This window comes from Eublepharis macularius, chromosome 9, assembly GCF_028583425.1.
Source record: "Eublepharis macularius isolate TG4126 chromosome 9, MPM_Emac_v1.0, whole genome shotgun sequence".
NCBI lineage: Eukaryota > Metazoa > Chordata > Lepidosauria > Squamata > Eublepharidae > Eublepharis > Eublepharis macularius.
In genome coordinates, this window is record NC_072798.1 from 2,542,958 (window position 1) to 2,555,006 (window position 12,049).

At 50.4% G+C, this 12,049-nt stretch overlaps 1 protein-coding gene across 5 annotated transcripts in view; it reads left to right on the forward strand.

Annotated features, from left to right (window-relative positions):
- The first annotated feature begins 901 nt into the window (after positions 1–901).
- TYMP (thymidine phosphorylase) overlaps positions 902–12,049 on the forward strand; it is a 34,818-nt gene continuing 23,670 nt past the window's right edge. The window contains exons 1-3 of one of the 5 annotated variants that reach the window (XM_054989378.1): positions 3,938–4,000; positions 4,988–5,123; positions 11,937–12,009. The gene's annotated coding sequence lies outside the window, so the exon portion shown is untranslated. Of the gene's footprint in view, positions 924–3,926; positions 4,001–4,987; positions 5,124–6,858; positions 7,147–11,936; positions 12,010–12,049 lie in introns of those variants that run through there. The other 4 variants (XM_054989381.1, XM_054989379.1, XM_054989377.1 and 1 more) reach the window with 4 other exon arrangements.

Here is a 12,049-nt window from a genome sequence, read left to right on the forward strand (position 1 = left end):
TATTATCCCCACGATATAGCTGGGGCTGAGAGGAGTGGCTGACCCAAGGCCTCCTGCAGGAGTGGGATTCGAACCAGCAGAGTGCTGATTCACAGCCGAACCACTTAACCACTCTGCTGCCATGCAGTGCTGATAAGGGCACAGGAACAGGGCCAGGGAGGAGAGCTGGCAGCCCTGCATTAACGTGTCAGCAGGCAAGCTGGCTCATGTCAGTTAAGGTCACCTCTGGCCATTCCGTATTTCCATTTGCCTGGGGGGGGGGGGTTGCTTGAACTAGGCCTTGATCTTGTCCACAGGACGGCTGCCAGCATTCCACGTCTGAACAGCCACTTCATGTGCAAACATTCGTTCATGATACTGTTGCTCCTCCTGGAAAAGCATCACTGAACAGTTGCTGCACATCTGCTAGAAAAGGTGTTCTTCCGGTCAGTTGGCAACCCTCATCAACCAAGAGGGAGCACCCCTGTTTGGGAAGCATCAAGCAGAGAGAGTGGCAGGTGTCGAGTGAGAGACCCCAGGAGCTGCTCTAGGGGTGCCCCAAAACCAGGGCTTCAGGCTGCCCCTCTGTCTCAGGTTGACCAAGCAAAGTATCAATGGATGGACGGAGCTGCCTAGTATAGAGTCGGGCCAATCGTCCACCCTAGCGTAGCACCGCCTGCTCTGGCAGCAGCTCCCCAAGGTCTCAGGCAAAGCTTTTTCCTCTTCCTGCAATCCAAGGTCCATTCGTAAGTGGAGTTGCCAAGCCTCGAGCGTGCCCCATCTTACCGGTGCAATAACAAGCCAGGCCTGAGTGATGATGAGGCAGGTTAATAAGCAGCCCAAAGCCAAGCGGAGCCAGGTCAGCATGAAAGGGATCGGAAATCAGACGCAGAGGTGGACGGGAAGGGGACTGGGCTCTTCCTCCGCAGGCGCTGCAATCAGAGGTAGGGATGTGCGTTTCGGCATTCAGAATGCCGAAAGAATGCCGAAACAAAAGTGTTTCGGCTTCTTTCAGGGAATGCCGAAACGTTTCGGGGAATCCCGAAACGTTTCGGGTAGCCGAAAGAAAAAAGCCGAAACGTTTCGGGATTCTTTCGTCTTTCATTCGGCTTTTCAATGGGAAAATGCCTCCGTCTTCCCGGACGTCTGGGGGAGGCATCTTCCCACCGAATAAGCCCAAAATTGGTGGGGACCTTCCTCTAACCCTTCTCTAACAACCACCCAAGTTTCAGACAGATTGGACTTTGGGGGGCCATGTTATGGCCCCCCAAAGCAGGTCCCCCCATCCTCCCATAAAGGAGCATCTTCTTCATTATTTCCTATGGGGAAAAAATGAAGAAGCAGGCTTCCTTTGCCAGGGGTGGCATTTTGCATGCAAAATGCCCCCTTACCCTCAGGGGCCCTTCTCCCACCCCTCCTCCCACCCCCCACCAAGGCTCAGCCTGCTCCCACTTGGGGGGGCCATTTCATGGCCTCCCCAAGTAGGTGCTCTAATCTCTACCACTGACAGCTGGGGGAGGCTTGTGTTGCCAGGGGTGGCATTTTGCATGCAAAATGCCCCCCAACCCTCTGGGGCCCTTCTCCCACCCCTCCTCCCACCCCCCACCAAGGCTCAGCCTGCTCCCACTTGGGGGGGCCATTTCATGGCCTCCCCAAGTAGGTCCTCTCAGCCCCTAAATTCCACCCCTTACAGCTCCACACAAACCCAATTCCCCCCAGCTGCCACACACAGACCCAAATCCCCACATTAGCCCCTCACAGACCCAAATCCACCCCCACCTGCCCCACACCCATAACCCCAGGAACAGGCTGGCAAAGGCCAGCCCTCTCCCTTTGTTCCCTATGCTGGGAACTTCTAAACTCTCTTTCCCTGGGCAATTCTGCACAGCCCAGGGGTGCCACAATGGTGGGCACACTTCTGAGTGCCAGCTGGTCCCTGTGAAAGAGCACCTGAACCACAGACACCCTCCCTCAGATTCCCCCACCACCTACAGAGATGGCTGGCCAGCCAGCCCCATTGTTCCCTATGATGGGAACCAACTGCACAACAAAGAATAAAACAAGAACAACACAAAATAAAGTTTTTTAAAAATTATTTTCTCCCTTCCAAAGTACAAGTAGGCAAAGCATTAGGTACAGATGTGGGGGGAGGAGCCTCTCCTTTGCACAGGAGTTGGGCTGTGGGTGTGGCAGTCTTGAAAGCATTTAAAACCTGGATGCTTCCATGCTGATTTCCTCTACGGAACAGCGGTGCTTGAAACGTGGAGGGCTCACATGTTTGGGGAGCATAAATCCCAAAACATCGGTGGGAGCATCCAACTCTCTGGTCTGGCACCGCGCCAAGACCTCATTTTCCAGGAACGTTTAAAGTGAACCAGTTCAGAATGAGGAGCGTGCATAACTGGAAAAACAAGCCAAACTTGCACACAAAAAATACTGATTTGGCTCCTTAAAGTGGATTCTGGAATATTGGGACAAAATTGGGAAGCCGAGCTTTAATGGGTTGTCCCCCACCCCCCAATCATTTCATAGAATCATAGGCTTGGAAGGGATCTCTAGAGTCATCTAGTCCAACCCCCCGCACAATGCAAGACACTCACCACTACCGCCCCCCCTTGCCAGTGCAGCCACAGGCAGGCAGGCGGGCAGGGCCAGTGGCACTGGGGAGGGACGGGGAATGAGCCGCCTGAAGGGAAAGGAACGCCCCTCCTTGGGCAGGAGAGCGGGGGCTTCCCGGTAACAGCCTCGTCTTGCAGCCAACCGCAACTCACCAGGGGAGCCCACGGGCAGGACGCCAAGGCAGGAACTGGTGTGCTCAGAAGCGGACCGCAGGCTTCCGGCAGATCCTGTGCTGCACCATTGGGGTGGTTTTGAAAGGGAGCTGCCCTGACTCGTAGGCAAGGGAAGTTAAGCTAGGAGCAACTTGCAAGCAGGCGGTTTCAGGAGTCCCTCCCAGCAGAAACAAGCAAGAGCACGCAGCAGGATCCTGCAAAGGCAATAACTGACTTGCTAAGAAGTTAACCGCAGACTTCTTATAACTTTGTTTTGAAAAGAAGTCAGGGGAAGGGGCTGATACAATTTGTATGCAAGGCAGGCTGAGCGAGTAGCAACTTCCAAGCATGCCGTTTCTCTTCCTGCGGCTTTCAGGAGTCCCTCCCAGGCAGAAACAGAATCCCAGAGTGGGAAGGGGCCATGCAGAGCATCCAGTCCAACCCCCTGCCCAATGCAGGATGAGCCTAAAGCATCCCTGACCAGTATTCATCCAGCCTCTTCTTGAAAACTGCCAGGGAAGGGGCAATGACACAGCAGAACACTTGAAGAAAACTTGGTGGGTAGTACTTTGGCGAGGAGAAATATGCGCGGTGAGATTTTAGTGCCATAATATACAAAAACAATTGTCTCAGATGTATTGTCGAAGGCTTTCACGGCCGGAGAACGATGGTTGTTGTGGGTTTTCCGGGCTGTATTGCCGTGGTCTTGGCATTGTAGTTCCTGACGTTTCGCCAGCAGCTGTGGCTGGCATCTTCAGAGGTGCAGCACCAAAAGACAGAGATCTCTCAGTGTCACAGTATGGACTGTGACACTGAGAGATCCACACTGTGACACTGAGAGATCTCTGTCTTTTGGTGCTGCACCTCTGAAGATGCCAGTCACAGCTGCTGGCGAAGTGTCAGGAACTACAATGCCAAGACCACGGCAATACAGCCCGGAAAACCCACAACAACCATCAATTGTCTCAGAGTTTCATTTCCCATAAATCACACGAATTTCCCATAAATGACATAAATAAATCTCCCCTCCCAACAAGAACAGCAAGCGTCTGCACATGCGTGACTCTTCACTTGGCCAAAATTCATGACAATGGGGAATCCCAAATGGATTACAGCTGAGCCAGCCCTGGTCCCTCCCCAAACAAAACAGTAACGCTTCAGTCTTCGGTCAGAAGTCCCAGACTCAATTCAAAAGCAACAGCATTCAAATTGCACACCCCTATTCAGAAGATCTTTTGGGCATCCTTCAGGTGAGTTCTCTAAAACAGAGCTTGAGGGACAAAAAACCCCACCCAGGCCATCTAGCTCTACCCCGTCTCTGCCTTCCTCTTCTCCTCTCATGGCAAGCAGCTCCCCTCCCCTCCTTCACACTCCAGCCCTCTTTTGCTCTTCTGTCCCTCTTGGTCTACCTGTTCCGTATTATCTCTGGGCAGTCACCACATCATCTCTATGTGCTGCTCTTTGTTCAGCCTCTTCTCAAATAAGACTAACCAGCTTTACTGTAGCATAAGCTTTCCAGAACCACAGCTCTCTTCATCAGATGCATGGAGGGTATAAACCCTCCATGCATCTGACATAGAGAGCTGTGGTTCTCAAAAGCTACCCTCCATGCATCTGACATAGAGAGCTGTGGTTCTCAAAAGCTACCCTCCATGCATCTGACGAAGAGAGCTGTGGTTCTCAAAAGCTTATGCTACAGTAAAGTTGGTTAGTTTTAAAGGTGCTGCTGGACTCTCTACTATTTTGCAACTACAGACTAATATGGCTAACTCCTCTGGATCTATTCTCAAATCAGGGCCGATTCCAGACGGGCACAAATATAGTGAGTGCTTTCGCTTTTTCAGCGACCTCACTCGTAAAAACCCGCAATTTCCCATCCCGGCTTACCTGCGGTCCATGGCGCTCAGTTGCGCTCTATAAGCGGACGGTGTGAACGCGGTATTGCGGGTTTGCACACTTCTGGACGCTTCGTCGCCGCGGAGAGGCCCTCCCCTTTCCCTCCTTCCTTTGCCGGCCAGCCGGCAACAATATTCCCTTAATTTTTTTTTTTAAACCAGGCGCCATTTGCGCAGTCGCACGTTTGTGCACATCGAACTGTGCAAATGTGCACAAATGCACAAACGCACAAAAGTGCACAAAAGTCAATGCTGCATATTCACATACTTGCACATTTGCGCATTTGCGCAAAACACGTAAAAAAATTTTTTTAAAAAAACCCGAAATGCGAACCAATGAAGGCCCCCGACGTCAACTGTGACGGGAAGGAAACAACCAATCCCGGGTACCTCAGTTGGCCGTGAGAACATCCGGAAGCGGGACGGCACGGCACGCTGCGAGACAAAGCGGATGGAAACGAAAGTGAACGCGTGGCCGGTAAGCGATTATTTTCGCAGAAAAACCGCAATTTCTGGCCATCTGGAATCGGCCAAGGTTGGAGATATTTGTGAGTGAGTGAGTGAGCGAGTGTGTTATAATTAATTTATGGTGACCCTTGCAAGGGGTTTTCAAAGCAAGAGAAAAGCAGAGGTGGTTTGCCATTGCTGTCCTTTGCAGTCTTCCTTGGTGGTCTCCCATCCAAGTACTGACCCTGCTTAGCTTCTAACAGCTGATGAGATCTGGCTATACCATGCTGGCTTTCCTCCCACTGGAGTGCAACAGGGCCGATTCCAGATGACTAACCTTAAGTCGCTTCATGCCGCCCTCTTCCGGATCGCGACGGGGAAAATGCGAAATATCGCGTTTCCTCGCGCTAGTTTTGCGCGACGACGCGCAAAACTCGCGCGAGGAAACGCGATATTTCGCATTTTCCCCGTCGCGATCCGGAAGAGGGCGGCATGAAGCGACTTAAGGTTAGTCATCTGGAATCGGCCCAGGCCTGGTTTAATCAGGTTAGGTCCTACCTAAGTAGCAGGCAGGATTAGTGCAGACTTCATGCATCAGCCTGTTTAGATGGGTGAACGCCTTGAGGCACCTGTGAAGGAGATGGGGGAGCAGACACTGTAGGCTGACCAGCCCAACTCTGTCATTTCATCATTGTCTGAACTCCCGCATTGATCGGTGAAGGAGACTTAGCGTTGTTGAAAAGCAGCATGTTGCAGGGGGGCAGGCAGGGAAAAGCAACTCATGGAGATGCTACCGATCCACGCTGGGAGCCAAGGTGGGTCTGCCTGAATGCTGGTGAACTCATCAGACACCTTCAGAAGAACCACACTGATGAAAATAAAGTTCATAAATTGCCAGCTGGTGCCTTGCTGTGTGGTATGTGTGTTTTGCATTTTGGGTGCTATGTGCGGATCATACCTGGCAAATGGGGTCTTGGTGCAATGCCCGGCCAGATAGTTCCATGCAGACCTTACCTTACCATGAGCAGGGGCTGCTGTCCCGAGAGGTGGTTGGCTTTGGAACTGGAGTTGCTTTGAGATGGCAAACAAGTCTTGGACGTTGACAGCCAGAGTGATTCCAATTGGCAGGAACTAGGTGAGTGTTACATAAGAAGGGGAATTGCTAATAATTAATCAAAGCTGTCTCCCAAATAACAGAACTGAACTGACAATGAGACTAATAAGGGGCATTTTGGGGGTACATAACCAGGCGAGGGTATGGGATGAGCAGAAGGGTGAAATTAGTTGGCAGAACACCAAGTGCCAAGAATTGGCACTTGGCACATGATTTAAAAAGCAATAAATGTACTATTTCTTTTGCTACACTAATGAACTGTCAAGTTTCAAGTCCTGTACTTTTCTTACTGAAGCCTAAAAGTAAAGTTAGTCCCCTGTGCAAGCACCCAGTCATTACTGACCCATGGGGGGACGTTGCATCACGATGTTTTCTTGGCAGACTTTTTACGGGATGGTTTGCCATTGCCTTCCCCAGTCCTCTACACTTTACCCCCAGGAAACTGAAGCCTACAGAAGATATTAAAGCTACACCTGAAAGGGCCTGGAACTCTCAGGGCTGCACAAGCTTCCTGGTTTCTATAGTTTTTCCCAGTGTGAGTGATATGGGTGGAGCTGGTGCCATGTCTTCCTTCTTCCAATTCCCCAGCCTTACTCTGCAGCACAAGGAAGTGATAGGCATAAACTTGCCCCAAGTTGCTAAGGTCCAAAAGCTTGCCAAGAGCAGCTGCCCAGACCTTCTCTGCTGTGCGGAAGACGAGAGCCTTGCGGCCCTGGAATATTTGTGGTTCGTCAGGTCAACTCTCCAAGTGTGGTGAGACACTGGTGCAAAGGTGATAAGAGGGCACGAGCTGGCATCCAGCCAGAGGAGAGGGCAGAGTCCTGCTGCTCCTGGCAGATACAGCTTCTCTGTCACTCAGACTCAGGCCGCTGAAAGTGAACAGAAACAAAGGTGGTGTGGTGCTCCACCAACCCGGGGCACAAATATTGCGAACAGTTGGGTGAGTTAGCAATTCGTGCTGAAATGAGTTGCAGGGGTGGGGTGTTCTCAGGTAGGCTGTCTGAACATAGACTTGCTTGCATAAGCCACAGTTCTAGTCTCTTGGTTTTGGTTTGGTTATTGCTTTCAAATGCCATCAAAGCTCCAGAGTCGGTTTGTTGGTTTTAGAAACGGTGTGCATGGGTGGACTGAATGTCTTCTGGGAATGGAATCTGGTCGGGATTAAATCAAATTCTGAAATAGACACCACACTTTGAAGGACGTTTGTTGCTAATCCCGAAGAAACTTGCATAGAATAAATAACCTAATAACAGCCAGTTCCTGACCTGGTTAACGAACTACTAAGTGCAACCCAGGTGTTGGATTTAAGGGTGACTTCAAGGTCTAGCGGCTCCTTTCTTAATGCACCCGACTTTACACTCATTTTATACTCTCATGCCTTGGAATAAGCAGAACAATGATATTGATTGGAACATAGATAAATAGAACTTGCACTGTTTTCCTTCCAAGGTAGCCTAACAAGCCAGGGCCTTCCTTGTGGTCCATCCAGAGTCCAGTTCTCAGATAATGCCTGGGGTTGCCCTGTGGCTGGGGTTCTGGAATGGCTGTCTTCTTGCAGACGCTGCTAGCACCCGCTTGCAAATCTGGGGCTGAACTCAGGTTTGTGGAGAGATCTGTCCTGTCTGTCTGTGGCTACAGTCTCCCGATTTAAGTATCCACAGATGGGGCCAAGTTGAAAATGAGATAAATGTTATATGTAATAAAAATAACTTTTAAAAAGAATAACTCCAATCTCAGCTGCATAGGATTTCATTTAATAAGGTCAGGAAGCAATTTTCCCCAGGTCAGTCTGGCTAGGGATCCTGACAGTGTTTTGCCATCTCCTGGGCATGGGTCAGGGGTCACTGGGTGTGTGTATGCGGGGTGCGGGGGGGAGGCATTTGTAAATTTCCTGCATTGTGCAGGAGGGTGGACTGGATGACCCTGAAGGTCTCTTCCAACCCTATGATTCTATAAGACATGTTGCGGTATTTAAATAATTCTTTATCAGGGATTCAGGCTCAACAACAACAGCATTCGATTTATATACCACCCTTCAAGACAATTTAATGCCCACTCAGAGCCAAGCTACAAGTGACGAATTACACTTGCCTGGCAAGTGAACAGACTCACGTGTATTCCTCTCTGTTCACTTGCCATTCACTTGCTCTCCACTTGATCAAGGGGAGAGCAAGTGAATGGCAAGTGAACAGAGAGGAATACACGTGAGTCTGTTCACTTGCCAGGCAAGTGTAATTCATCACTTGTAGCTTGGCTCTCAGAGTGGTTTACAAAGTGTGTTATTATTATCCTCACATGACAATCACCCTGTGAGGTGGGTGGGGCTGAGAGAGCTCTGAGAGAGCTGTGACTGACCCAAGATCACCCAGCTGGCTTCAGGTGGAGGATGGGGAATCAAACCCGGCTGTCCAGATTAGAGTCCCACCACTCTTAACCACTATACCAAACTGGCAGCAAACCAGAGCATGACTCAAGTAATGGAATGTTTTTTCTCAGTGCAAGTATAGTGCTCCAAGCTGCCTCCCCTCCTTTCCCATTTTTGCTACAAGCCCAGAACTTCATCCAAGCTGGTTTTGCTCCCTTACCAATGTGCAGACCAGGCAGGAATGTTTGCAGAGGTATATGGGGTTCTCTAACCCCCACACTCCAATATACAAACTATGTGTTCTCCTGAAACTGAGGGAGGTGGAGGGCCTGCACATCTAGCCCCCTAAAGAGAACCTGGAGGGCTATTATTATTGCATCCACCAATAAGCTGGTGCAATCCGGACCACCTCGGCAAGAATGACGGAATGAATGAATGGCTACCTATTAGTTACCATGCTCAGTTCAAGTTATTGGTCATCGCTTACAAAGCTCTTCATGGCCTTGCTCTGGCATACCGATGGGACCACTTCCCTCCCTATGTTCCTCCATGGCAGCTTTGCTCTTCTGAACAGGGTCTCTTGCAGGTGCCACCTTGTGCATGGGTGAAATTGACAGCAGCCCGCACATGGGCTTTCTCTGTGGTGGCCCCTAACCTGTGGAACGGCCTGCCTGAGGAGGTCAGGAGAGCCCCCACTCTCCTGGCTTTCTGCAAATGAAGCAAAACTGAATGATTCAAAAAGGCTTTTTGCTCAGATAGGAGGGCTTTATTGTGTGTGTGTGTGTGTCTCAGATGTTCCACTAATGAGTTAGGAACCATAGACTTCACCACCATGTTCACCAGGTATCTGAAGAAGTGAGCTGTGGTTTACAAAAGCTCACACCCTACCACAAATTTTGTTTGACTTATAGGTGCTACTAGACTCTTGCTCTTTTCTGCTGCTACAGACAGACTAACACGGCTACCCGTCTTGATCTACCCCTATGTTGTACTGGATTCCTGCTAATGCTCTGTCTTTGTGAACGTGTATCCATTTACTCTATGGCATTGATTACGGAAACGTTCTTGATATTGACTGTACTAATCTCACGCTGTGTGATCTGCCTTGAGTCTCAGGGAGAAAGGTGGACTATAAAGGGCATAAATAAAATAAATAAATAATAGAGAGAGAGATGCTGCATCTCTATGTTGTTGGATATTACACTAGCATTGTGGGGGATTACTCTCTCCACACCAGACAACAGAGTTGCAAATGACTGCTATTTCGCAATGGTGAGAGAGAAAGAGGGAGGGAGGTAACTTTGGAAAGGTGCCCGAGTATCTTGCCAAGCTGGCACCATTCCGATCTGAGAAATGGCTACCAGAAACCCTGGAGGAAACATTTCCCTTTTCTGGGATGATCAGAAGGCCAGCTGGCAAAGATTATATGGAGGAGGGGCAGGCATTAGATTTGCCACGTTTTTCCTGGGCAGGGGCCACGGCAGTGCTTCTAACTGCTGCAGAGCAGATATTGAAAGCAGTGCCCAGGGAGGGAGGTTTGGCCCCTGGTTCCCTCTCGTAAAGCCCAAGAGCTCCGCTAGGAAAACGCTGCTGAGTGGAAGCGAGGGGGGCAGGGAGGGGGGCCTGGTGCAGCCCACAAGAACAGGCGACGGGCACAGCCTCTTCCCTCCAGCACTTTCTTATGGGCTGGAAGTTCAGTCCTGAGAATCGTCTGGCTTCTCAGTCTCCAGGTGGCCGCTGGAGATCTCTCAGAATGGCAACTGATCTCCATCCGACAGGCATCAGTTCCCCTGGGGAAAATGGCTACTTTGGAGGGTGGACTCTAGGGCATTATACCCCACTGAGGCCTCTCCCCTCTCCAAACCCCGCCCTCTCCAGCCTCCACCCCCAAATCTCTGGGAATTTCCCAACCTGAATCTGGCAACCCTATGTACAGGTTAATCCATCGTATATTTTTGATCCTACTTTTCCCCGCTCTGAAAATGCAAAGTGGCCGAGTTACCAGCTCCAGGTTGGAAAAATTCCTGGAAATTTTGGGTACGGATCCTGAAGAGTATGGGTGTGGGGTGGGGAGGAGCCCTAGATGGGTACAATGCCACAGAGTCCACCCTCCAAAGCAGCCATTTTCTCGAGGGGAACTGATCTCCGTCGCCTGGAGATCAGTTGTAATTCCGGGAGATCGCCAGCCATTACCTGGAGGCTGGCAATTGTAAAAATAGCTTGGAGAATACCATAGACATAATCATCTCAACTTTCAATTTAAATTAAAAAAAATAGGCAATCCAACCAGGCCCCCCGTTAAACTTAAAAGCAGTGACGATGAGTCACAAAGGGCCACCCAAAGGGCCACGATGACTCACCCAGGGCCACCCATCAGGTACAAGCCACAGGCTGAGAGCTCTCACCAGGGGCCCAGCCAAACCCAGTCCTGAAGGGGCCTGCCACAATAGGGAGGGGCAGAATGCCCTGCCCAGGCCTTATGGACCTGGCTCAGATGTTCCCCGCTTCCTCCCCTCACCGCCACCGTAGCCTTTCTTCTACCCAGAGGCTAAAAGGTTCTGAGGGGGCTGCCGTCCCTTGAAGGCCAGTCCTGTTGCAGACGGAGTTACAGCACACCTCCGCAAAGCACCCATCTTTTGACTGAGGTGCGCTTCGCAGCAGTGCGCACTACACAAGCATCCGATGGATTCATTGCAGTGTTGGGGTGAAAGCTCTTGGGCTGGTTACAGTTGCTCCCCAATGCACACAGACTTTGCTTCTGATAAACTACCTTACGTTGATTGTTTATCCTACCTTCAGGTGACTACAGGAATCCATTCCCCTGGATGAAATGGCAGCTTGGGAGGGCAATGTCTATAGCAAGGGTCCAAAACATTGTGCCCAGAGGTGCTGTGCCACCCTAAGATTGCCAGCTCCAGGTTGGGAAATTCCTGGAGATTTGGGGGGTAGAGCTTGGAGAGGGCAGGGTTTGGGGGAAGGACCTCAGCGAGTTATAATGCCACAGAAATCACTTCCCAAGCAGCCATTTTCTCCAGGGGAGATCAACTGTAATTTTGAGAGATCTCCAACCACCACCTGGAGGTTTGCAACCCCAAGCCCAGAAGTGACAATGGTAGTTCTAGGGATTGCTGGAAATTCTATGGTAAACCATAGTCCCTTGGCCCTAGAACTGCCCACTCTGACAGGCAGCAGCTCTCCAAGGTCTTGCCGATCATTCCCGGCATGCTCCCAAAGATCCTTTTTAAACGGACACGATAGGCATACGAATACACAGCACAAACTCTGTCCTTGGTAGGCTTTTGATGTGCAGAATTTTGATTTAATTTATTTTAAAAAATACATCCTGCTTTCCTCTCATTCAACAGGACTCCAAGCAGCGTATATCATCCAAGCCAGCTGAAAACTAATTTCACAAAAATACAAAACCAATAAGAAGAGGTGAGTGTGAGCAAGCTGTTTCCACCACAGCCTTCACTCC